The 24,609-nt window shown below is 51.1% G+C and overlaps 2 non-coding genes and 15 pseudogenes across 2 annotated transcripts; all 17 read right to left on the minus strand.

Annotated features, from left to right (window-relative positions):
• Positions 1-85: 85 nt before the first annotated feature.
• Positions 86-204, minus strand: LOC143937685 (5S ribosomal RNA; annotated as a pseudogene).
• Positions 205-313: 109 nt separating this feature from the next.
• LOC143936944 (5S ribosomal RNA) lies at positions 314-432 on the minus strand (annotated as a pseudogene).
• Positions 433-540: 108 nt separating this feature from the next.
• LOC143936362 (5S ribosomal RNA) lies at positions 541-659 on the minus strand (annotated as a pseudogene).
• A 108-nt stretch (positions 660-767) lies between these two features.
• On the minus strand, positions 768-886 carry LOC143937601 (5S ribosomal RNA; annotated as a pseudogene).
• An 8,108-nt stretch (positions 887-8,994) lies between these two features.
• Positions 8,995-9,113, minus strand: LOC143936273 (5S ribosomal RNA). Its single transcript, XR_013263645.1, has one exon. It is a non-coding gene; the product is annotated as a 5S ribosomal RNA (ribosomal RNA).
• A 105-nt stretch (positions 9,114-9,218) lies between these two features.
• LOC143937511 (5S ribosomal RNA) lies at positions 9,219-9,337 on the minus strand (annotated as a pseudogene).
• A 353-nt stretch (positions 9,338-9,690) lies between these two features.
• On the minus strand, positions 9,691-9,809 carry LOC143937412 (5S ribosomal RNA; annotated as a pseudogene).
• A 108-nt stretch (positions 9,810-9,917) lies between these two features.
• Positions 9,918-10,036, minus strand: LOC143937247 (5S ribosomal RNA; annotated as a pseudogene).
• Positions 10,037-16,977: 6,941 nt separating this feature from the next.
• LOC143937444 (5S ribosomal RNA) lies at positions 16,978-17,096 on the minus strand (annotated as a pseudogene).
• Positions 17,097-17,203: 107 nt separating this feature from the next.
• Positions 17,204-17,322, minus strand: LOC143937650 (5S ribosomal RNA; annotated as a pseudogene).
• Positions 17,323-17,429: 107 nt separating this feature from the next.
• On the minus strand, positions 17,430-17,548 carry LOC143937702 (5S ribosomal RNA; annotated as a pseudogene).
• A 333-nt stretch (positions 17,549-17,881) lies between these two features.
• On the minus strand, positions 17,882-18,000 carry LOC143937261 (5S ribosomal RNA). Its single transcript, XR_013263655.1, has one exon. It is a non-coding gene; the product is annotated as a 5S ribosomal RNA (ribosomal RNA).
• A 107-nt stretch (positions 18,001-18,107) lies between these two features.
• LOC143937348 (5S ribosomal RNA) lies at positions 18,108-18,226 on the minus strand (annotated as a pseudogene).
• A 563-nt stretch (positions 18,227-18,789) lies between these two features.
• LOC143937337 (5S ribosomal RNA) lies at positions 18,790-18,908 on the minus strand (annotated as a pseudogene).
• A 107-nt stretch (positions 18,909-19,015) lies between these two features.
• Positions 19,016-19,134, minus strand: LOC143936394 (5S ribosomal RNA; annotated as a pseudogene).
• Positions 19,135-19,242: 108 nt separating this feature from the next.
• On the minus strand, positions 19,243-19,361 carry LOC143937519 (5S ribosomal RNA; annotated as a pseudogene).
• A 108-nt stretch (positions 19,362-19,469) lies between these two features.
• On the minus strand, positions 19,470-19,588 carry LOC143936727 (5S ribosomal RNA; annotated as a pseudogene).
• Positions 19,589-24,609: the final 5,021 nt, after the last annotated feature.

Below are 24,609 nucleotides of genomic sequence, written 5' to 3' on the forward strand. Positions count from 1 at the left end.
CTCTTGACAAACGCCAAGATGGTCACCTCAGCAAACAAGCAGAAGAATAAAACAGGTCGTCGACGCCAACAACATTTTAAAAAAAAGCCTACGGCACCTGGTATTCCCAGGCGGTCTCCCATCCAGGTACTAATCAGGCCTGTCCCTGCTTAGCGTCTGAGTTCAGACGAGATCAAGCACATTCAGGGTAAAGTGGCCAATGGCAATTTTAATAGCCACTCTCAACCCTTTTGACAAACGCCAAGACGGTCAGCTCGGGCAAACAAGCAGAAAAAGAAAACAGGTCATTGACGCCAACAACATATTAAAAAAAAGCCTGCGGCACATGGTATTCCCAGGCGGCCTCCCATCCAGGTACTAACTAGGCCCGCCGCTGCTTAGCATCCGAGATCTGATGACATCGGGCACATTCAGGGTGATGTGGCCATAGGCGAACTTCCTGGCCACTCTCAACCCTATTGAAAAACGCCAAGATGGTCACCTCGGCAAACAAGCAGAAAAATAAAACAGGTCGTCGACGCCAACAACATATTAAAAAAAAGCCTATGGCACCTGGTATTCCCAGGTGGTCTCCCATCCAAGTACTAACCAGGCCCGACCCTGCTTAGCATACGATATCAGATGAGATCGGGCGTATTCAGGGTGATGTGGGCGTAGACAAACTTACTGGCCACTCTCAACACTCATGACAAACGCCAAGATGGTCACCTCGGCAAACAAGCAGAAAAATAAAACAGGTCGTCGACGCCAACAACATATTAAAAAAAAGCCTACAGCATCTGGTATTCCCAGGCGGTCTCTCATCCAAGTACTAACCAGGCCTGACCCTGCTTAGTATCCAAGATCAGATGAGATCGGGCACATTCAAGGTAATGCAGCCATAGGCGAACTTGCTGGCCGCTCTCAACCCTCTTGACAAACGCCAAGATGGTCACCTCGGTAAACAAGCAGAAAAATAATGTGTAGAAACAGAACGAAACTCTGGACAGCCGCACTCCGGATTGTGTAAAAATTAGATGCCTTTATTTCTTCAAAATGCAAGTGCAAAACTCCGTTGAACAAAACATCACAGCAAAAAGGGAACAAAAAAGGATTTTTGAACAAAATTGCTAACGCGTTTTACGCTACAAACAGCTCTTACTCATAGCTAGCTTGTGTTCTGAATAACAAACAAATATATACTATTCATGTATAATATTCTAGTTCTACTGTCTGTGAGGGTTCTAAAAGGTTTTTTGCTTTCCTTTTTTGTTTTGTTCTTTTTATTCAACTATTTTACATGTTACATTTGTATGTTTTTATAGTGGTAGTTGTGGGTATATACTTCATTTTATGCATTGATTGGTGTATTTACATTCATTTACACATCGATAAAAACACGAGATTGGTTGGTGTATGTACAACTTTAGAAATATTTGGCAATTGTGATCTACTTTTGAATCTTGGATTTTCCATGCATGCATACTACCTGTCATCAAAATAAGTCCATCAATTGTATGGTTTCATATTGGCTCTTTTACCATTATCCTTTTCTTTTTTCACTGACAGTTCACATAAATATGGCCATTAATCCGATGTGATTTTGTTTAGTGCATGTTTATCCCTGTCACTCTTATATCACAATTTATTCTCTAAATATTTGAGTTTATTTACATACATATAAACATTCAATACTGTTTTACTTTGAATTGTATAATATTTATTTACACTCTCTTTATTTATGCATTAAAAGGTTACTTTGCACTAGTGCACAATTATAAATATTACTATCACATTAATACCAATATATTTACATATACACATTTATACACGCATATATACATATATACATTTTTCTTTCTATTTTTACACTTTGTTATTTTCAACCCTATATGTATTTTTTACATATTTATATTTTTCATCAAATCACGTTTCAACACACAGATATGTTCACCTTTTTCCTTTTTTCCTTTCGCAGTTATTTATACCAACCAACAACTGGGTGTGGAATGCATGTGTGGAGAATCTACAATGATAGCTTTACCAGCTGTCATGGTTTTACCTTTGATTTTACTGTGGTGTGTTTATACATGAATAGTATATATTTGTTTGTTATTCAGAACACAAGCTAGCTATGAGTAAGCGCTGTTTGTAACGTGAAACGTGTTAGCAATTTTGTTCCAAAATCCTTTTTTGTTCCTTTTTTGCTGTGATGTTTTGTTCAACGGAGTTTTGCACTTGCATTTTGAAGAAATAGAGGCATCTAATTTTTACACAATCCGGAGTGTGGCTGTCCAGAGTTTCGTTCTGTTTCTACACATTTGGCTTATGCAATCAGCTTGCACCTGGAAATCTACTTGGAGAGTTAGCAGCCTGTCAGTGGTTTTGACTTGGAGCGGTGAAATCTCTGTTTGTTTTGTCGACTTTCTGGATCTTTTTGCAAGCAGAAAAATAAAACAGGTCGTCGACGCCAACAACAGATTAAAAAAAAAGCCTATGGGGGCGTGGCCGGATGTGAGAGGCGACAGACGTGTTTGTGAAGAGCTCCTGGAATCCTGCACTCCATCCTTTGCCATCTCGGCTTTTACTGGCCCTAAAACATCGATCCAACTCTGCAATCTGTTCCTCTCTGTCCCCTCCAGAGCCCTGAGGTGAAATTGGGAGGAATTTTGGTCGAGGGGGACCGCGCACCGCTCGGGCCTGCAACCCCCGCCATCTTGCGGATCTCCTGCATCGAATCGCTCCAGGCCTGGGGTAAGAGACTGCCATCCATCCAGTTACCGGTGCCCCTTTCCCCCTCCTGCCTGCCCCTCCGCCCGTCTGGCGAAATCGCGGACCTCCTGGGCCGCTGGACGCGCTCGTGGTGGCCGCGGCCTACTGCGGCCTAGTGAGACCCGCCGGACACCGCTGTTTCCTGCACGGCTGCCCCGCGGAAGTGTGTCGCGGCCGGCCAAGCCCTAAATTGAGCTCGGGGATCCTTTGGCCTGCATCTACCTTCTCATCCACTTGCCTTCCTGTAGTGACTGAGTGTGCTGAGCGGAGGGGGCTGCTGTGGGGGCTGCAGGGTGTGCACTGTGGCCTGGTGTCTCCCTCCCCAACGTCCATTCTGCCCCCCCCGCCTGCGGCCTTCCCTGACCAATCTACCAGCTATATCTCCATCTGCCTCTGCTCTGGTGTTTGCTGTGGGGGGGTTGCAAGTGACTGTTATCTGCCCGCCTGGACTGTGACACCCCCCCCTGGCTGGGTACCTCGTGCTCCCCTGAGCTGTGAGTGGTGGTCCCCCTTGCTCCTGTGTTGGGGTCTCCCCCCTTCTTTGTGTCCCGTCAGATGCCACCCCCCTCCAAAAAAGGGAAAAAGCACTTCAAGGCTGTAGAGTCTGACTCCCCACCCCGACTGCCTCCACTCTCTCCTGATCCTAGCCAGCCGGACCATTTGCTTGTGGGGAGTCTCCGGGCCTTGCTGTCTGAGATGGAGATGGGCACTATGGAGGCACCGGCAGCCACGGGGTCGCCCCCCCCCCCCCGCCGCAGGACAGCACGGCCACCATTCTTGCTGCAATCGAGCAGAGCAGAACGTCACTGCTTGTGCGTATTGACCACCTGGCAGAGGAGTGCAACTTTATCAGGAATGACCTTGATAAAATCAGAGGGAGAATGACTGAAACTGAGACCAGAGTCTCCGCCACGGAGGATCTTACTGCTGCACATACCTCCTCCATTGCTGAGCTGCAGCGCACAGTACAGTCCCTTGTCGCGAAGTCAGATGATGCCGAAAACCGGCTCAGACGGAATAATGTTAGAGTCCTGGGGCTTCCTGAGAAAGAAGAAGGGGATCACCCGGCTGTCTTCGCGGAAGGGTTCTTTAAAAATCTCCTGGATCTCACCGATGTCCCTCCTACCTATGTGGTTGAAAGGGCCCATCTGGGTGCCCTCCGGACGTGCCATCCCTGGGAACCCCCCCAGGCCTTTCTTGGTCCGCTTCCTCAATTATCGAGACAGAGACAGAATTCTATCGGAGGCCCGCAAGCATCCTACTCTCACATATGGAAACGCATCCATTCATCTTTTCCCTGACTTCTCGGCTGGCTTACAGCGGAAGAGAAAAACATTCAATGATGTTCGTAGACGGCTCCGGGACAAGAATATAAAGTATAGTATGCTTTACCCTAGCCGCCTGCGTGTCCAACATGATGGAACACTCAGATTCTTTGATAACCCAGCGGACGCGGACGACTGGCTGACCACCTTGCATTGATGGCCTATCCTCGTGACGATCTCTGGTGCGCAGAGTGACCCTGGACCTGGCTTGTTCTTCTTGGCGCAATCTCCTCTTAGTACCAGAGTCACTTCACAGGTACTTGAATAGGAGACCCCCACTGAACCCCCTACGATTGGGTTCATCTACACGAAGTTGGGAACCAATTGCTCTCCACCCACTTGGAGGCATTCTCACTGAACTCTTTTGCCGTGGAAGGATATTACTCCCCCCCCCCCACCCCACGTTAGGGGGCCTCTGTATACCAAGGGGGGCTGTTCAGGCCCTTCTGAGGACTTCCATGGTTCAAGGGAACATCAGTGTGTTGGTACCAAATACACGCCTCAAAGGTTGAATCCGCGGTTCTGCGGAGGACTGTAGTGTGGCCTAGAGTTTGGGTTCACACTCCACAATGTTACGGTTAGTTTTGGGTATAGACCGGTTCCTGGTCCACCCCCAGTGTTTTTGGGGGGCACCGGGTACCGGTAGGAAAAGCACCCAGTGCTTGGGAAGTTGTATAGTTTTGTATGGTTTGTATATGTTATGTGTGGTTGGCTCGTGCTCTTTCGCTGCTTGTCGGGTGGGTCTCAGGTGGGACTCGATCATCCGATTGCTAAACTCTCCCCCCTGGAATCATGGCATCACATGATCTGGGTACTTTGTCGGTGGTATCCTGGAATGTTAGGGGCCTCAACTCTAAGTTTAAAAGGGCACTGATGTTCCAGTATATCAAGACGCACAACCCACACATATTGGTCCTACAGGAGACCCACCTGATGGGGAGTAAGTTTTTGACTCTGAAAAAACATTGGGTTCAGAAGACTTTTCATGCCACGTATTCCTCATATGCCAGGGGGGTCTCCATTCTGATAAACAAATCCTTTATGTGTACAGTGGAAGCTGTTCACACGGACCCTCATGGCAAATTTGTAATTGTGGTACTCACGGCCTGGCAACAAAGGTATATTTTGGTAGGGGTGTATATTCCGCCACCTTTTAGACCGGAAGTGTTGTACACTATTTTGGAGAGGATTACCCTGTATTGTCCAGCTAAATTACTAATCCTGGGAGACTTTAATAACACCCTCTCTCCTGATCTTGATAGGCCCACTCCCTCGCAATCCTCTAGGGGAGACCTGATGGGGTGGACAGACGCGGCGGGGGTTACGGAGGTGTGGAGATGGCTGCACCCACGTACTAAGGCTTACTCGTGCTTCTCTACGTCCTACAAAACCTCCTCTAGAATAGATTATGCGTTCGCAAATCAACTTATGTTATCGGACGTGGTAGAGGCGACATACCTGCCTAGTGGGCTGTCTGATCATTCCCCCCTCAAAATTACTATGCGGGCGACGGAGCGTCGCAACAGATCCCTATGGCGCCTCGGGGTGCAGTGGATCTCCCATGAAGAGATAGTGGAGCGAATCCCACATGCACTGCGAGAATACTGGGAACTTAATGCGGGGTCATCCTCTCCTCCCACAGTTTGGGATGCCTTTAAGGCATACACTAGAGGGCAATATATGTCAGAAATTAAGGCGGTCAAGGTAACTCAACAGGCCACAAAAACCCGGTTGGAGGGAGAGATCGAGGAGGCAGCTGCTGACTATGGGTCTGACCCCTCGGTCTCCAACTTCGATCGGCTTCATTCCACAAAACGGTGTCTCCACCTCCACCTCTCTGAGATTACCCGTTTGGAGGTTTTTCACTCTAAACAAAAGTTTTTTGAGCAGGGTGATAGGAATGGTAGGCTACTGGCAATGATGTCTCACCATGATACCCCTATGACCCTGATTCCCGAATTGGTTTCTCCTACCGGGGACTCTATTACATCCCGGGAGGGCATCCTAAGGGAGTTTCGGGCCTTCTATCAGACATTATACACTTCCACGCTCCCTCCTGCTGTAGATCCGGGCGGGATGGCGCCTCTCCTGGACCCCCTGGCCTTGGGGTGGCTCTCAGATGAGGAGAGGTCCCATCTGGTCCGACCTATTACTGCGGAGGAAGTGCATGCTGTTATTAACTCGCTCGCAGGTGGGAGGGCCCCAGGCCCGGACGGTCTGCCCGTCGAGTTCTACCGATCCCACGTGGATCTTCTGGCCCCTCTGCTGGCTGACCTGTATACCCAGTGTCTGGAGGGGGGAGCGCTCCCACCCTCCATGGCAGATGCCCATGTCATTCTAATTCTCAAGCCCAATAAAGATCCCAAACAATGGGCCTCATATAGACCCATTGCTCTTCTTAACACTGACTTTAAAATTTTATCTAAATTAATCACGGTTAGACTTAACCCCCTTCTGCCCTCCGTTATAGACCCTGACCAGACTGGGTTCATGGCCCAGAAATCGACGGATATCAACCTCCGCAGACTTTTCACCAATCTACATGCCAAACATGATAATGTGGGCACTAGAACGGTTGCCTCCTTTGATATCGAGAAGGTATTCGATTCGATCGAGTGGCCTTATCTCTGGGAAGTTCTGCGGAGGATGGGGTTTCCGTTGGTTTTTATTGGGTGGCTACAGACTCTGTACAGATCCCCAAAGGCGGCCATTAGGCTGGCGGGGGATGTTTCTGCTCCCTTCCCGTTGTCCAGGGGTACCAGGCAGGGCTGCCCTCTCTCTCCAGCACTTTTCGCCATTGCTATGGAACCGGTGGCGGAGGCATTGCGCCCCATATAAAAGGACTGAAAATGGCTTGGCTGGAGGAGAGGGTGGCACTGTATGCTGACGACCTCCTGCTTTTTCTGAATGACGCAGACCCCTCTCTTAGAGGAGCGCTGCGAGTACTGACTGACTTTTCTAGGATAACTGGACTGCGGGTGAACTGGACGAAGTCCCAGTTACTTGCTATTGACCCTGAGGCAAAACTACTAGCCCCGCCAAATATCCAACTGCAATGGGTAGATGACATGGTGTACCTGGGAGTGAGGGTCTCGAGAGACGTGTCCAGCTTTATCCCCCTCAATCTAGATCCGGTGGTCCAAAATGTCAAGGCCAGGTTGAAAGCCTGGGAAAACCTTCCCCTATCCCTCTTAGGCCGCATTAACCTAATCAAGATGAAGATAATCCCTAAATTTACCTATCTATTCCGTAACTCCCCACAATGGATTCCTTCCTAATTTTTTACGAAATTGAATCGTTTGTTCTCTTCCTTCCTCTGGGGCTCCGGCCCCCATAGGTTTAAACTATCCACGCTGATGCGTCCGGTGCTGCGGGGGGGGTTGGCGTTTCCTGACTGCCAGAAATATTTTCTGGCAGCACAGTTGGTCACGGTAGTCTGGTGGATGACACCAGACATGTCCAACCCTGCGGCGGTTCTGGAGGCTGCGGTGGTCCGATCCGTGGAGGCCCTGACACACTTACCCCTGCGGGGTCCCAGAGCCCCCTATGACCTGACACCCTCTATGCACACAACTCTAAGGGCCTGGCGGGCGGGACTGGGACTGGAGGGGTTTCCGGGGACTGCAATCTCCCCACACCCCCCTGTGGAATAATCCTACCTTACCTCACCTCTACTCACTACCAGACCCCAAAATTTGGGCCATATGTGGCATAAAACTCATATCTGACCTCACGTCAGGTACGACTATACACCCCTTTAATCACCTGGTATCTCGCAATAATGTACCCCCCCTCGCATCTATTCCGCTATCTGCAGCTATCCCATGCTTTCAAGGCCCAAGTGGTACCCAATACCACGCAAATTGTGCAATCCGCCCTGGAAAAGGTTACAAGATCTGAATGTACTAGGAAGCCGACTTCGGTCCTCTATGCGCACCTTATTAGGGTCTCTTTTCCAGATCTGTCAAAGCTCCGACAGAGATGGACTCAAGACATACCGAACCTGGATTCCGAGGACTGGGAGGACATGTGGGACTTTGCCTTCACCATCCTGGTCTCTCTTCGAGACCGTCTCATACAATACAAAATTCTACACCGGGCATATATTACCCCGTATAGATTACATAAAATGAGAACCTCCCTGTCCTCGGAATGCTGGAGATGCACTGGGGATCCGGGTGACTTTATACACATCTTCTGGTCCTGCCCGGTAATTCAGCGTTACTGGTCACAGGTACTATCCATAATTCATGAAGTGGTGGGAATAGATGTAGCCCAGACCCCGCGGATATGCCTTCTGGGATTGGTGGAGGGGGTGGCCCCCAGGATAGCAGACAGAACCCTGATAGGACTTCTACTCTTTTATGCCAGGAAAATGATCACCTTATGCTGGAAAAAGCAGGCCCCACCGTCATTACAACTGTGGAAATCCCATGTCAATAAAGTCTTACCACATTATAAGGAAACATATCATAACAGGGGTTGCCCCAAAAAATACATGAAAGTGTGGTCTAAGTGGCTGGCTGATGCCTCCACAGTGACTACAGATTAACATGTCCGGGATGTCATCCTGAGGGAAGATGGGAGTGTGGTTGGGGTGGGTCCTTGGTATTGCTCCACTTCGCTGTCTTATGTTAATTAGTGTAGCAAATACTATGAGCCTAGTTCACTTATTCTGGTGCCCCTTGCGGCCCGACTGCAGAATTTGGTCCTAAGTTGTTATATGGAGTGGGAGCCAACCTAGCACTAAGTTAGTTGTTGTTGCAGTGGATGTGCTACAGGTGTCGATTATTCTGTTGGAATCGCTTGATGGCCCCTGCGTGGGTCTAACCATAATACTGTGGCATGTCACTGTTCTTTGTTGAATGTTTGTTTGTCTGTCTAAAACTCAATAAAAAACATTTAAAAAAAAAAAAAAAGCCTATGGCACCTGGTATTCCCAGGCGGTCTCCCATCCAGGTACTAACCAGGCCCGACCCTGCTTAGCATCCAAGATCAGATGAGATCGGGTGCATTCAGGGTGATGTGGCCATAGGCAAACTTGCTGGCCACTCTCAACCCTCTTGACAAACGCCAAGATGGTCACCTCAGCAAACAAGCAGAAAAATAAAACAGGTTGTCGACGCCAACATTTAAAAAAAAAGCCTACGGCACCTGGTATTCCGAGGCGGTCTCCCATCCAGGTACTAACCAGGCCTGACTCTGCTTAGCGTCTGAGATCAGACGAGATCGGGCACATTCAGGGTGAAGTGGCCGAAGGCGATCTTAATAGCCACTCTCAACCCTCTTGACAAACGCCAAGACGGTCAGCTCGGGCAAACAAGCAGAAAAAGAAAACAGGTCATTGACGCCAACAACATATTAAAAAAGCCTGTGGCACATGGTATTCCCAGGCGGTCTCCCATCCAGGTACTAACCAGGTCCGCTGCTGCTTAGCATCCAAGATCAGACGACATCGGGCACATTCAGGGTGATGTGGCCATAGGCCAGTGTTTCTCAAATAGGCGAACTTCTTGGCCACTCTCAACCCTATTGAAAAACGCCAAGATGGTCACCTCGGCAAACAAGCAGAAAAATAAAATAGGTCATCGACGCCAACAACATATTTAAAAAAAGCCAACGGCACCTGGTATTCCCAGGTGGTCTCCCATCCAAGTACTAACCAGGCCCGACCCTGCTTAGCATACGATTTCAGACGAGATCGGGCGCATTCAGGGAGATGTGGGTGTAGACAAACTTGCTGGCCACTCTCAACCCTCATGACAAACGCCAAGATGGTCACCTCGGCAAACAAGCAGAAAAATAAAACGGGTCGTCGAAGCCAACAACATAATAAAAAAAAGCCTACAGCACCTGGTATTCCCAGGCGGTCTCTCATCCAAGTACTAACCAGGCCTGACCCTGCTTAGTATCCAAGATCAGATGAGATCGGGCACATTCAAGGTGATGCGGCCATAGGCAAACTTGCTGGCCACTCTCAACCCTCTTGACAAACACCAAGATGGTCACCTCGGCAAACAAGCAGAAAAATAAAACAGATCGTCGACACCAACAACATATAAAAAAAAAAGCCCCCTGGACGCCGAAAAGGCGTTTGACTCGGTGGAATGGGTCTTCCTATTGGAGATCTTGAGTCGCTTTGGGTTTGGGCCTAGATTTCTCCAGTTGTTGCAGACACTCTATCGGGATTCTCGGGCTCGCGTTCGGACCAACGACAGACTTTCAGCATCCTTCCCACTACAGAGGGGCACGAGGCAGGGCTGCCCCCTTTCCCCGGCCCTATTTGCGCTTGCGTTTGAGCTTCTGGCGGTTATGATTAGGGCCTCGGAGAGGGTGCGGGGGTTGCGGGTGGGATCACTAGAAGAAAAGATCTTGTTATATGCGGACGATACCCTACTGTATCTCCAGGACGCGGATGACTCCATGTCAGCGGCTCTTGAGATTTTTAATACCATCGGTAGGTTTTCGGGTATACGCATCAATTGATCAAAATCCAACATATTTCCACTTGACCCGCAGGCCCGGGACACTAGCATAGACCTCTTCGTTGGGTTGACCAGTTCCGGTACATGGGTATCCAGGTTAGGAGGGAGCTGTCAAGCTTTGGGGAGCTTAATCTGCAGCCGGTCCTGACTCAGCTTCGGACTAGGTGCGCCGCATGTGCCTCCCTACCCCTGAACCTTATGGGCTGCATATATTTGTTGAAGATGATTTTCCTCCCAAATTTCTTGTACGTATTTCGCCACAGTCCTACCTGGATACCCAATTCCTTTTTTGCAGAGGTTGACAGATGCGTGGGCTCCTCTATTTGGAGGGGGGAGACGCCCCGGTTGGCTAGGTCCACCCTGATGCTCCCTATCCGCTGTGGGGGTTTGGCCCTACCGAATTATCGAGCATACTTCTGGGCGGCAGTGTTGGTGTCGGTTCAGTGGGGGTTTACCCTCCCTAAGGGAAATGCTGCCGTGTGCTTGGAGGCGGCGGTCGTGGGGTGGCTTCATGAGCTGGGCAACCTGGTATATAAGGGGCGGCGGGCACGCAGCGAGCTTCTGACGCCCACCAGAACTACCCTTAGGGCATGGATGGTGGCCAGGCGGGGGCTTGTTGGCCCACAGGACTGGTCCCCCCATTGCCCTCTCTGGGGTAACCCTAGTCTCCTCCATATGAAGATGGCACCGGACCCACAGATCTGGGCCAGGTGTGGGGTCAGGACCTTGGGGGACATATTTGTCGATGGGGTCTTGCTCTCCTACACGACTCTCCAAGATAAGCACCACTCCCCCGGTTGGATGGTATTCCGATACTTCCAGCTGTGTCATGCTGTCAGGGCCCAAATCCCGTCTCCGATTAGGCTACGCATGGACCCCATTGAGGAGATGCTAGTGCAGGAGAGGATGGATAGGCCCCTATCTGCCTTGTACCTGGGCCTACTGCGGACTGACTCTGCTAAGGTGGACAGATTGTGGGACTTGTGGAAGGCAGATTTACCTGGCCTGGATAGATCAGACTGGGTAGACTGTCTGGCAGATAGCACAGCTATCCTGATATCCTCCAGGGAAAGGTTGATTCAGGTTAAATTCCTGCACAGGGTCTACTACACCCCCCAGAGGCTCCACAAAGTTTATCCCCAGCGACCACAGGACTGCCCCAGATGCAAACAGTCTGTAGGCACGTATATGCATATGTTCTGGAGCTGTCCCAAAATCGCTGAGTACCGGGCTGAGGTAATTGACTCTATTAATGGTCGTCTCCAGCTAGAGCTCCCCCTGTCACCGGAGCTGGCCTTATTGGGGATTCAGGATGATCACCAAAGGCTCAGACATGCCAAACTGCTGCTGACTTACCTCTTCTTCTATGCCACAAGGAAAATTATATTGCGTTGGAACGCCCCCTCCCCCCCTACGGTTGGAATGTGGGAAAAGTCGATCAATGCGGTGCTCCCGTTATACAAACTCACCTATATGAATAGGAATTGCCCCCAAAAATTCTCCAAGGTAACGGGTGGGGTTCATGGTGGGGAAGTGGGACCCCCCGCATTCTTCTTAATCATTTATTGGAGGTAGGAATGATGGACGCATGCGGGAGGCGTGGGTTGGCCATGCCGGTGCTTGAACTATGGCTTGTAACCTGATAAATATTGATAGGAACTGGTGTCTTTATTTCCCTTTCTTTTTCTTTTTTCTTTTTTCCTTATCTCTCTTTTTTCTTTTCCTGTTGTGCATTTACATGTTATGCCTGCCAAATGTACACATATTATGTTTTGGATTTGGTCCATGTTGGACTACTTTGATGTATTGTGCCTTAATTGTTTGCAATAAAGGAACATTCTGTTTTTTTTTTTTATTCAAAAAGCCGCTTTATTAAGCATAGTACAAGGGATATTAACAACATAGTGTAGCGCAACAGGCACTACCAACACTAACAGGTGCATTTCACATACAGGAGCTTGAAATATACAGCATACTGCAAAGGGAAACCCACAACCTACAGCACAGTGGAGAGGTTTTAACAAAAAATACACGGTGAAGGAGAGGAGGGTAGACCCCGCAGAAAATCCATAGACATACCTAGGTGAAATCAGCTAGCTCTCAGCACTACAGGTGGCGGAGTCCTCCAACCACCTGTCCCAGATTTTATTGTATTTGTGGGGACAGCCCCTGTGAGTGTACACCATTTTCTTGTGGGGAAGGGTGACATTAATCGCTCTGATCCACTGCTGTGTAGTGGGGGGGCGTTCTCTCAGCCATGTTTTGGCGATTTGTAGCCTAGCCTGAAACAGAGTCTCTTGCAGAAAAATATTGAGATACTTTCCGCCTTCTGACAGCGAGAAGAGCCCCAAGATACATTGCTTAGGGCATAGGGACACCGGGGAACCCATGCGATCGTGGAGGAACTGGACCACCTGTGCCCAGAATCCTTGTATAGCCGGGCATGCCCAGAGTAAATGGTAGAAGGAGGCCTATGAGGAGGCACAGCGGGGGCAGCGGGGGTCATGGTCAGGTCTGTATTTGGCTATGCGGTGGGGTGTAAGATAAGACCTGTGCAGGATATAAAGGTGGGTGAGGCGGTCTGATAGCTTAGGTGACATTAGTTTGTGGTTCGCTAGAGCCTCGTCCCAATCCTCATCCGACACCGCTCCCAGATCACCCTCCCACCGAGAACGGACCTGAGAAGCCACAGCCGAAGCCGCGGGAACCAGGAGGTAGGCATATAGCCGTGAGATCAGCTGTGCAGGCTCAGGACCCAGCACTAGATCAACCAGTGCTGGGGTCCCAAGTCTTGGGAGTTGGTTGGCAAACTGGGTGTGGAGCGCGTGCCGGAGTTGGAGATAGCGGAATAGCATGTAGTTAGGCAGAGCGAATTCATCCTTGAGGTCCTGGAACAGTCTAACCATTCCATTGGAGACTACCTGCGAGAGGTAGATGACCCCCCTGCTTGCCCACAGCCCGGAATCCGGGATGAGGGCAAGATCTGGCATATCAGAATTATTCCATAGAGGTGTGTGAGAGTGGGGGGATGGTGTTTGTCCTATCCGTGTTGCTAAGTGCCAAATTTTACAGTGGTGAGAAAGCATAAGGTGCCTGTCCCTAGGAGCGGATGGAAGGGGGAGGGTGCTAAACAAAAATTGGAAAGGGTGGGTCAGCGGGGTGGGGACCTTGGAGCATACCAGGGTAGTGTAGCGGGCTCTATCCGTGTGGTGAAAATGGAAAAAGTGGGAGAGTTGCGACGCGACGTAGTAGAGGAAAAGATCTGGCAGGGCGGTCCCTCCAGCATCCGAGGGGCATTTTAGAACCCGCCACGGCAATTTATGTCGGGACGACCCCCAAACGAACGTATTGAGGATAGATTCCAGGGCTTTAAATGTGCGAAGGGGAAGACGTACGGGTGCCTGCCAAAAAACATATAGAAGCTTGGGGAGGAGAATCATCTTAACCAAATTTATTCGGCCCATCACCCCAAGGGGGAGGCGGGACCAGACCTGTGTTTTAGATTTTAGGGTGTCAAATAGGGGCTCAACATTAAGAGTAGGGTAATCTGAGAGGGACCTGGAGACATGCACTCCAAGGTACTTAAAGGTACTCGCCCGGGCAAGCGGGAGAGCCGCCTGCTCGGCAGTGGGGGGCCCCAAGTCCAATGGTAGTATTTGGGACTTGGTCCAATTGATCCGGAGCCCAGAGAAGGCTCCGAAGGCCGTGATGGTTCGCAGGGCCGCCTGCAATGAGGGGCCAGCATCCGCTAAATAAAGAAGCATGTCGTCCGCGTAGAGACTGACCACCTCATGCAGGCCACCGCAGCGAAGACCCCTGATATCTGAATGGGTCCTGAGGGCCGTGGCCAGGGGCTCCACCGCCAAAGCATAAAGCAGCGGGGAGATGGGGCATCCCTGACGTGTCCCCCGGGAAAGTGGGAAAGGGGGGGAGATCCTACCATTAACCTGGATACGCGCCACGGGGGCGTAGTAGAGTAGCTGGAGCCATTTGATGAAGTTGGGGCCTATTCCAAACCTGCGCATACATTCCCAGAGATAACGCCACTCGACTGTGTCAAATGCCTTAGCGGCGTCCAGGCTGACAACCACCCTGGAGCCGACGTTGGAGTGTTGGGCCTGGAGATTCATGTAAAGCCTCCGAAGGTTAAAAGCCGTGTTCCGTTGTGGCATGAACCCGGTCTGATGGGGGTGCACCAGGGAGTGAATTACGGTGTTAAGGCGTAGGGCGAGGATTTTGGCCAAGATTTTCACATCTAATTGAAGCAGGGATATGGGCCTATAGGATTCGGGGAGCATCGGGTCCTTGCCCGGCTTAGGAATGAGAGCTATCCGGGCCTCACCCATAGATTTGGGGAGGGTGCCAGAGTCAAATATATGTGTGTATAATTTGGTAAGTTGGGGGATCAGGGTCTCACTAAATTGGGCATAAAACTCCAGGGGAAGACCGTCGGATCCCGGAGCTTTAGAGGTGGGGAGTAGCGACAGGGCCTTCGCTACACAGTCGGAGGTGATGGGTGCCTCAAGTTGGGCCCTTTGCAGAGGTGTGAGGGAGGGGAAGGGGATGGTGCTCAAGAACGCCACAAGCTCGTCCTGGGAGTACTGTGCGGCGGAGGAGTACAGGCCCGAGTAAAAGGACCCGAACTCCTCCGCCACCTGATCAGGGTCAGTGATGACATCTCCACCGGCAGTTTTAAGAGACACCACCACCGGGGGCCGCTGATCCAGATGGGCCATGTACGCCAGTAACTTGCCCGCGCGCTCCCCAAATTCAAACAGGCGTTGTTTAGCGTAAAAGATGCCCCGTCTAGCCTTTTCGTGATGGAGTTGGTCCATGACCCTGGCTTGCAATTTCATCAGGGAGGCATTAGCCTCCGACTGGTCAGCCTGAAAGGCCAGTTCAAGGGCATGCAGACGCTCCTCCGCCAGCCCAAGCAGGTGTTTAGAGGATGCCTTGTGTCTGGAGATGCGCTTGGAAAGAATCATGCGGGCATGCACCTTGAAGGCCTCCCAGACAGAGCCGTACGTGGCAGAGCCTGCGTTGGTGAGGAAAAAATATTCCCACTCACGCTGGATAGAATCCAGGTCTGGTAGAACAGTGAGCCAGAAGGGATTAATTTTCTAGCCGCGAGGCCCAGGGGGGCATGGCAGACGCAACCGAACCCAGTAGGGGGAGTGATCAGAGAGCACCCTGGCCTCGAACCCCGCGTCTAGAAGGTAGGGAAAGAGAGTGGGCGAGATAAGTATTAGGTCTATGCGGGACATGGCGGACCGGGAAGGAGTGAAACAAGAATAGTGTGCCAAGGAGGGGTGTCTATGTCTCCATGTGTCCGTAAGGGCAAATTCCGCCAGAAACCTCCCGAACCTAGTAATACCCAGGGGCTGGGGCGTGGAGGACAGAGGGCTCAACCTATCTAGAGGGGGATTGATGACCGTATTAAAATCCCCTGCCCAAACAGCCGGCACGAGGGGTAGCGGGCCATAAATGCGATGCCCTGCTGCAACACAGGGAAGGCAAATGGTGGGGGGATGTAAAAGGCAAGGAGCAAAAGCTCCAGACCCCCAATAGTGGCATGGAGAAATAAGAAACAACCCTGAGGGTCCGCTTGCAGGTCATGTAACTGAAACAGAGCCGTTTTGGCAATCAGGATCGCTACACCCCGAGAATGCGAGGTGTGGGGGGCCTGATAGAGCCAACCCACCCACGGCCTCTTGAGGCACAACTGTTTTTGTCCAACCAAGTGAGTTTCAACTAGGATGGAGACCTCGGCCCGTTGAGACTTGACATGGGAAAGGACAGCAGCCCGCTTAGATTTATCTCCCAGACCCCTAACGTTCCAGGTCAAGATCTTAAGGGACGCCATAGTCCAAATGAGAGGGGCATGTATTTACGGTTCCCTCCAGTCCCCCCAATGTAGGCACACATAGTATAAAATCTCTCCCCACATGTCTAACAAGCGCCCACTCCCCCCCGGCGGCCCGGGCCACCGGAACCCCACTGGGGACCCCTCGAACAGACAGGGTCTGAGCCCAACAGGTGCGACCAGCACCAGGGTGGCATAGAGCAGGGGGGGGCCCGGCGACCACGGGCAACCGGAGCAGCAAGCACAGGCACCAATAAAAAGAAGAAAGCACAATTGTCAGTATAGCATGAATCTACTTGCAGCAAAAAAGAGAAAACAAGGAAATGCACATAACAAAAATCAACAAAAACACTGCACTGACACTGGTCCGGCTAGGCAGGTTCAACTCTCCAGCCACCTCCGGAGGCGGAGGGGTAGAGGCCGGCCAGGGAAACTTCGGCTTACAGGCAGCTGTAGGTAGCTGCAAGTCCATCGGCATTGCAGAGTAAGCCTCGGCTGGGGAACGAACAAACTGTAAAGCATACATCAGTAACATTCTGGTTTGTTAAAAAAAAGCCAACGGCACCTGGTATTCCCAGGCGGTCTCCCATCCAGGTACTAACCAAGCCCAATCCTTCTTAGCATCTGAGATCAGATGAGATTGGGTGCATTCAGGGTGATGTGGCCGTATGCGATCTTGCTGGCCACTCCCAACCCTCTTGACAAACGCCAAGATGGTCACCTTGGCAAAGAAGCAGAAAAATAAAACAGGTCGTTTACGCCAACAACATATTAAAAAAAGCCTACGGCACCTGGTTTTCCAAGGTGGTCTGCCATCTAGGTACTAACCAGGCCCGACCCTGCTTAGCATCCGAGATCAGACATGATCGGGTGCATTCTGGGTGATGTGGCCATAGGCGAACTTGTTGGCCACTCTCAATCCTCTTGACAAACGCCAAGATGGTCACCTCACCAAACAAGCAAAAAAATAAAACAGGTCGTCGACGCCAACAACATTTTAAAAAAAGCCTACAGCACCTGGTATTCCCAGGCGGTCTCCCATTCAGGTACTGACCAGGCCCGACCCTGCTTAGCATTTGAGATCAGACGAAATCGAGCGCATTCAAGGTGAAGTGGCCAAAGGTGATTTTAATAGCCACTCTCAACCCTCTTGACAAACGCCAAGACGGTTAGCTCTAGAAAAAAAGCAGAAAAAGAAAACAGGTCATTGACGCCAACAACATATTAAAAAAGTCTGCGGCACATGGTATTCCCAGGCGGTCTCCCATCCAGGTACTAAACAGGTCCGCAGCTGCTTAGCATCCGAGATTAGACAACATTGGGCGCATTCAGGGTGATGTGGCCATAGGCAAACTTTCTGACCACTCTCAACCCTCTTGACCAACGCCAAGATGGTCACCTCGGCAAACAAGCAGAAAAATAAAACAGGTCATTGACGCCAACAACATATTAAAAAAAGCCTATGGCACCTGATATTCCCAGGTGGTCTCCCATCCAGGTACTAACCAGGCCCGACCCTGCTTAGCATCCAAGATCAAATGAGATCAGGCGCATTCAGGGTGATATGGCCATAGGCGATCTTGGTGGCCACTCTCAACCCTCTTGACAAACACCAAGATGGTTACCTTGGCAAACAAGCAGAAAAATAAAACAGGTCGTCGATCCCAACAACATATTAAAAAGAGCCTGCAGCACCTGGTATTCCCAGGTGCTCTCCCATCCCGTTACTAACCAGGCTCGACCCTGCTTAGCATCCGAGATCAGATGAGATCGGGCGCATTCAGGGTGATGTGGCCGTAGGTGATCTTGCTGGCCACTCTCAACCCTCTTGACAAACGCCAAGATGGTCACCTCGGCAAACAAGCAGAAAAATAAAACAGGTCGTTGACGCCAACAACATATTAAAAAAAAGCCTACGGTCCTTGGTATTCCCAGGTGTTCTCCCATCCAGGTACTAACCATGCCTGAGCCTGCTTAGCGTCCAATATCAGATGAGATCAGGTGAATTCAGGGTGATGTGGCTGTAGGCAATCTTGCTGGTCACTCTCAACCCTCTTGACAAATGCCAAGATGGTCACCTCAGCAAACAAGCAGAAAAATAAAACAGGTCGTCGACACCAACAAGATATTAAAAAAATAGGCTACGGTACCTGATATTCCCAGGCGGTCTCCCATCCAGGTACTAACCAGGCCCAACTTGGCTTAGCATCTGCGATCAGGCGAGATCGAGCACATTCAGGGTGGTGTGGCCATAGGGGGTCTTGCTAGCCAATCTTAACCCTCTTGACAAACGCCAAGATGGTCACCTTGGCAAACAAGCGGAAAAATAATACAGGTCCTCGACGCCAACAACATATTAAATAAAAGCCTACGGCACCTGGTTTTCCCAGGCGGTCTCCCATTCAGGAACTCACCAGGCCCGACCCTACTTAGCATCCGAGATCAGATGAGATCGGGTGCATTCAGAGTGATGTGACCGTAGGTGATCTTACTGGCCAGTCTCAACCCTCTTGAAAAACGTCAAGATGGTCACCTTGGCAAACAAGCAGAAAAATAAAACAGGTCGTCGACGTCAACAACATATTAAAATTTGCCTAGGGCACCTGGTATTCCCAGGCGGTCTCCCATCCAGGTACTAACCAGGCCCAAGCCTGCTTAGCATCCGAGATCATACAAAATCGGGCACATTCAGAGTGATGTGGCCGTACGCGATATTGCTGGCCACTCTCAACCCTCTTGACAAACGCCAAGATGGTCACCTTGGCAAACAAGCAGAAAAATAAAACAGGTCGTCGACGCCAACAACATATTAAAAAAAAGCCTACGGCACCTGGTATTCCCAGGAGGTCTCCCATCCAGGTACCAACCAGGTCCGACCCTGCTTAGCATCTATTTTCAGACGAGATTAGGCACATTCAGGGTGATTTTGCCGTAGGTGATCTTGCTGGCCGCTCTCAACCCTCTTGACAAATGCCAAGTTGGTCACCTTGGCAAACAAACAGAAAAATAAAACAGGTCGTTGACGCTAACAACATATTAAAAAGAAGCCTAAGGCACCTGATATTCGCAGGCCGTCTCCCATCCAGGTACTAACCAGGCCCGACCCTGCTTAGTATCAGAGATCAGACAAGATCAGGTGCATTCAGGGTGATGTGGCCGTAGGTGACCTTGCTGTCCACTCTCAACCCTCTTGACAAACACCAAGATGGTTACCTCGTCAAACAAGCAGAAAAATAAAACAGGTCGTCAACGCCAACAACATATAAAAAAAAGCATATGGGGGGGCGTGGCCGGCAGCGAAAGAAGAGGGACGTGTTAGAGAGGAGCTCCGCTGGCGCCTCTCACAATCCGTGTCCATCCCCTCTCAGGACACAGTTTGGGAGCCCGCTGGACCACCCATCTCCCTTGCGGGACACCTCTGCTTCAGGCTGGGGCAGTATTTGGCCGGTCTCGGCATCGTGAAGCGGCCCGCGGCCGCGAGCTACACAGCAGGCCGGGCGCCGCCATCTTGCGGCCTACTCAGTCCCCGCAACCGCCGGACGGCGGAATCCGGGCCGCCCTTTGGCCACCTCGGCACCACACAGCACCGCTCGATCCTCGGGCCCCCCCGCTGGAGGACGGGAGCTGAGCTAAAGGACACCGGAGCGGCAATCGGTTCGAAGGTTAGTAAGGTGTATTCCGGCGGCCATCTTGCTACACCCAGGATCTCCATGTCCCCAGGGGAAAGGACATATTACCCCGCCACAGCGGGGACTGGGCACCCCAGGAAGGTCTCCTACCCGCCCCACGGTCACCTCCACACTTTGGGACTGAGGCCTTGGCCTAGCCGGCGGCCATCTTGGACCACCCAAATCCTTCCTCTACACTCAAAGGCCTTCATTCGCCCTTCTACCAACCTGATTTATGCCTTAAACATCTCTACTAGGTCGCAAGCGCGGCTCTCCAAGATGGCGGATGTTTAATCCGTGAGTTCCGGTCCCGTCCCGCGATCCGCGGCCCCTGTAACGCTAACGCTAGCACAGATTGATCCAGGGGCAAGCCTCCGACCCTCCTCATCCCTCCCAGGCACTTCATGGGAAAAATCGGGGATCAGCGATCGGCGTATCGTCCCCCGCAGCCCTCCTCCAATATGGATCGCTTTCTAACTAGGCCCTCATCCCCGGCCCCGATTACACAGGGGGATCCGAAGGACTATGTCAGTGCGCTTATGGCGGAGGATTCCTCGCAGCGGTCACCCCGACAGCCCCCGCCTTCCCCCCCTCCGCAGGCCCTCACACCAGAGTTGATGGATCTCAAGCTCCAGGCCCTGGCGCAGCAAGTTACCAGGGACATAGCCCAGGAGATGGGAAGGATCTCCAGAGAACTTAGGGGGGAAATAGATGCCCTAGGGGAATGCACGGCGACCCTGGAAACAAAATTTGACGAGACTCTGCATTATGTGCAGGCCCTTGAAGAGGAAAACGCTACTCTTAAAAATTCTGTCTCCCAACTACAACTCCAACAGGAGGATCTCGAGAACCGAGAACGACGCCAAAACCTCAGGATCCGCGGTGTCTCTGAGAAGATAGCTGACAATAACATCAGGCCATATCTTCTAGGCCTCTTCAACACCCTGGCCCTGGACATAGTGGACATAGACTGGCGCCTGGACAGGGCCCACAGGTCCCTAGCTCCTAAACCGCCTGCGGGGGCCAGGCCCCGGGATATAGTGGTGCGTTTCCACTTCTATGAAAGCAAGGAGGCCCTGACCAAGGCTACACGCAACAGGTCCAGCATCGAGTACAAGGGGGATAAGATTCAACTGTTTAGTGACCTTTCTCCCATCACATTGGCCAAGCGTCGCTCTCTGAGACCCATCACATCCCACCTTCAGGAGCTCAAGGTCCCTTATTATTGGGGCTTTCCCTTCCGTTTGAGTGTCACCATGGAGGGGGCCCAGCACACCCTGCGGGACCCCCAGGAGGGGGAGGCTTTCCTCAAGAAGCTGGGCCTTCCCCCGCTCCCTGCAGAGTTTGACCAAGCTCCTCCGACTACCTCAAGACACAGCTCTCTTCCTCCCAGGATCTGGACCCCGGTGAGAGGAAGAGGATCAAGGGCCTACTCCACACCCCAACGCTCTCAACGCTCCAGACCCCCCACCTGAAGACCTGTCGGGGTCCCCTCGGGATTTGCCCCTTTTTTTTTTGTTGCCTCACACTGCGGGTTGCAACCTTCTTGATGGTTTCCCCCCCTTCCCCCCCCCGTGGAGTGAGGTATGCCTCTACAGTTGGTTTTTGGCCCTGCGCGGTTCCACCACTGGTTCAGAGATCCCAGTTGGGCTGTTTTTTCTATGGTTCTGTTTTATACTTCAGTTTATGTTTGCTTCCCTCGGCTACTGACTTTGTTACGGAGGACATGGGGAGCCCTTACAACGCCATCGACCTCTCTGGATCGTCGGGGCGGGACGTCACGGACCCCCTTCCATGTTGGGAACTGCCATGCTCCCCACCAAGTCCTTGGGCTACGGCCAAGGACCCCTGAGGGGTTTGACTCTCTCAGGTTTTTTTTTGCTGACCTTTTTTGTTTTTTTTAGGCCGTCCTGGCCTTATGGTTGCTCCGCATCACTATATTCAGTGGCCCCCTTTTTGGGCCTGCACGCATACCCCCTTTTTTGGGGACTGATATGTGTCTTCTCTTTTTCATATTATTGCTCTGATGTCTTCTTGGTGTTTTGGTTTTTATTTTTTATTTTTTGTTTTTTATTTTATTTTCATTTATTTCATTTATTTTTTTGATTTTATTGCTTTTATTGGGGTTTCCTCTAATGCATTTGCCGATAACTGTTATGTGCATTTTATGTCTATATATGTCTTTGGGTGTTTCTTTCCATGTTGCAACTAACTCTATTGTTAGCAATATCTGTTTTAATTATAATGTGCTGATAGGCAGGTTGGGGCCCCTCCCTGGCCCCCTATTGAGCCGTGTTGTGTCTGGGCCTCCGCCCTTTGACCTGCATGTTCACTGGCCTGACTGCCTCGACGCGACATGGCTTTGAAACTGGTCTCCTATAACGTAAAGGGCCTGAACTCCGTCAGGAAGAGATGGCTGGCCTTGAGGGAGTTTAGAGCCTCCGGCGCGGATGTGATATTAGTCCAAGAGACGCACTTCCGGGCCGGAGGCTCCTTTAGATTCGCATCTAAACATTTTCGTTATATTATATTGCAGGGATCCTATCTCTCTAGTCCTATGACGATCATGAACGTCTACGCCCCCAATTCAGGCCAGGTGAAATTTCTCACAGATGCCTTGGCACGTCTGCATAAGCTTTCTACCCCCTTTACAGTTCTGGGGGGGACTTTAATGCTGTGCTCTCTCCCACGCGGGACAGACAATCTCTATTTAATCTCACTCCCCCCCCCCGGCCTCTAACACCCTGGCTACCTCTTTTAGGAAACTTATTCGTACACACCACTTGTTCGACGCTTGGCGGCTGAAACATCCCTCGGGTAGGCAATACTCATTTTACTCCCCTCCTCACAAGATGTTCTCTCAATTGGATTATTTTTTTATTACGGCCCCCTTGATCTCTCACGCAGTGTCATCTGACCTGGGTGCGATAACCTGGTCGGACGATGCCCCCTTGACTCTAGATTTATGCCTCTCTGCTGCTTTCCCCAAGAAATGTCACTGGAGACTCAACGAGTCCCTGCTCAAGCACCCTGAAACCAATGCTAAACTCGAGGCGGCCCTGACCGAATATTTTCTCCTGAACAAGGGCTCCGTGCCCAGCCCATCCACCCTCTGGGAGGCCCACAAGGCCTTCTTCCGGGTGCAATGTATTGCTCTCGGTTCTCGAAGGAAAAAAGATGCGGCTCTCTTGAAAACGTCTTTGTTCCTAGAACTTCACAGAGCAGAAAGGGCTCTGCTGCGCTCCCCCACGGTGGATCGGCTGCGCACGGTCACGGGCCTGCGGAACCGTATAAAATCCCTAGACATGTCTCACATAGACAAATCAATCCTGTGGGCTAAACAAAAGTTCTATGAGTACTCGAATAAGCCCCACAGGATGCTGGTTTATAGACTTAACCTTAGGCCTTATCACGCCTTCCCGGACCACATCAAACTCCCTGACGGGTCCCCCACTTTCTGCCCCCAGACAATGACCCAGGTGTTTGGCGACTTCTATAACAAACTCTATAATTGTCTAACCCCCGCACAACATCCAACTTTTGATTTGGCTGCTTTTGAGGAGTTCATGTCGAGCCTGAAGCTCCCCCAGTTGTCAGATTCGGATCTGCATATACTAAATGCACCCGTTACAGAGGATGAGGTGGACAACACTGTTAAGGCTCTCCCCTCCCACAAAGCTCCAGGTCCGGATGGCCTCCCATACTCCTATTACAAACATTTCCTCCCCATCCTGTCGCCTCATCTAGTGACCGCTGCTTCTAGGTAAGTCCCCTCACCAACATTTTCTTCACTCCTTCATCACGGTCATTCCTAAACAGGACAAGGACCCGACCCTACCAGACAACTACAGACCTATAGCCCTTTTAAATTCAGACTACAAACTATTTACAAAAATCCTTGCAAACCGTTTGTCCCAATTCCTGACGAAGCTCATAGACAGAGACCAGGTGGGCTTCGTCCCAACCAGGCATGCGGGTGACAACACCCGGCGAACTATAGACCTAATTGACATGCTGAACAGGGTTCGTCGCCCCGCCCTGATTCTCAGTCTGGACGCCCAAAAGGCGTTTGACAGGTTAAGCTGGCCCTACATGTTCGCGACCCTCACTAGATTTGGCCTACGGGGACCCTTTCTCTCTGCACTACAATCCCTATACTCCAACCCCTCTTCCCAGTCCGATTACTGTCCTTCACCTCCCAATCATTCCCTATGACAAACGGGACGAGACAGGGTTGCCCTCTCTCCCTGCTCCTCTTTATACTCTGCCTAGAGCCCCTGGCAGAGGCTATTAGATCTCACCCTGATATCAAGGGGGTTCCCATGCGGCAAAGGGAGTATAAATTATCCTTATTTGTGGATGACGTCCTCCTTACTCTGACCAGTCCCCACATTTCCCTCCCTTCCCTGCATGCCCTACTCACTCAATTTAGCTCCCTATCAGGCTATAAGGTCAACACGGCGAAGACGGAGGCCCTCCCCCTCCATGTTCCCCCGGAGGAACTTCTGTGTCTGCAA

This window comes from Lithobates pipiens, unplaced genomic scaffold (genome assembly GCF_037356315.1).
Source record: "Lithobates pipiens isolate NorthernLeopardFrog02 unplaced genomic scaffold, aLitPip1_a1.2 Scaffold_28, whole genome shotgun sequence".
NCBI classification, from domain to species: domain Eukaryota; kingdom Metazoa; phylum Chordata; class Amphibia; order Anura; family Ranidae; genus Lithobates; species Lithobates pipiens.